The sequence below is a fragment of the Sturnus vulgaris genome, unplaced genomic scaffold (genome assembly GCF_052056855.1).
Source record: "Sturnus vulgaris isolate bStuVul1 unplaced genomic scaffold, bStuVul1.hap1 Scaffold_156, whole genome shotgun sequence".
Taxonomy (NCBI): Eukaryota; Metazoa; Chordata; class Aves; order Passeriformes; family Sturnidae; genus Sturnus; species Sturnus vulgaris.
Window position 1 is genome coordinate 1,987,263 of NW_028276073.1, and position 878 is coordinate 1,988,140.

Sequence of the window (878 nt, forward strand, 5' to 3'; positions counted from 1 at the left end):
AACTCTTAGCGGTGGATCACTCGGCTCGTGCGTCGATGAAGAACGCAGCTAGCTGCGAGAATTAATGTGAATTGCAGGACACATTGATCATCGACACTTCGAACGCACTTGCGGCCCCGGGTTCCTCCCGGGGCTACGCCTGTCTGAGCGTCGCTTGACGATCAATCGCCGTCCGGGGGGGCCACCCCGGCGGCGCGGCTGGGGTTGCCTCGCAGGCCCGTTGCCCGCGGTCGACGTCGACGTCGTCGTCGTCGTCGCCGCGCAGGGCCTTCGTCCCCCTAAATGCAGACTCGGGGAGCGCTCCGTAGCTCCCCGCTCCCGGAACGAGCCGCTGGGGCGGAGCTCGTCCTTGCCGGGGCCGTGCCGCGGTGCGGTGGCGGTGGCCGGGGAGAGCGAGAGTCGGCGTCGAAGACGCCGCCGTGGGCCGTGCGAGAGAGACGAGAGAGCGAGAGGGCCGAGAGGGAGGCGAGGCGCGGGCCTCGCCCCCGGGCTCTCCCCCCCGTGCGGGCGGCTGTCTGCGGGTGGGTACCGCGGGGGTACCGTGCCGTGCTGCCGCGCGCGCGCGAGGCCGAGAGCGCCGGGGACGGGGGTGCGACCCCCTCCTCCTTCCCGCGAAGCCCTCCCCTCCTCTCTCTGTCGCCGTCGCGTTTCTCTCTCTCCCCGCTTGAGGTCGCCGCTTTTCCCGCCCGGCTGGCCGGTTCCCCCCCGTCAGGGCCGTCTCTGCCGCTCTCCTCTTCGGTTCTCGTCTCCGGGATGGGAGTCTCCGTTTCCCTCGTTCCCCCCCCCCCCCGTGTGTCTCCTCGCCTTTTCTCTGCCGCCCACCCCCCCCCACCCCCCGGCGCGCGGGCGCCGGGCGGGGCGCGGGGGAAAGGGAGAAG

The 878-nt window shown here is 72.1% G+C and overlaps 1 non-coding gene across 1 annotated transcript; it reads left to right on the forward strand.

Annotated features, from left to right (window-relative positions):
* On the forward strand, nucleotides 1–153 carry LOC148219152 (5.8S ribosomal RNA). Its single transcript, XR_015799835.1, has one exon. It is a non-coding gene; the product is annotated as a 5.8S ribosomal RNA (ribosomal RNA).
* The last annotated feature ends 725 nt before the right edge of the window (nucleotides 154–878 follow it).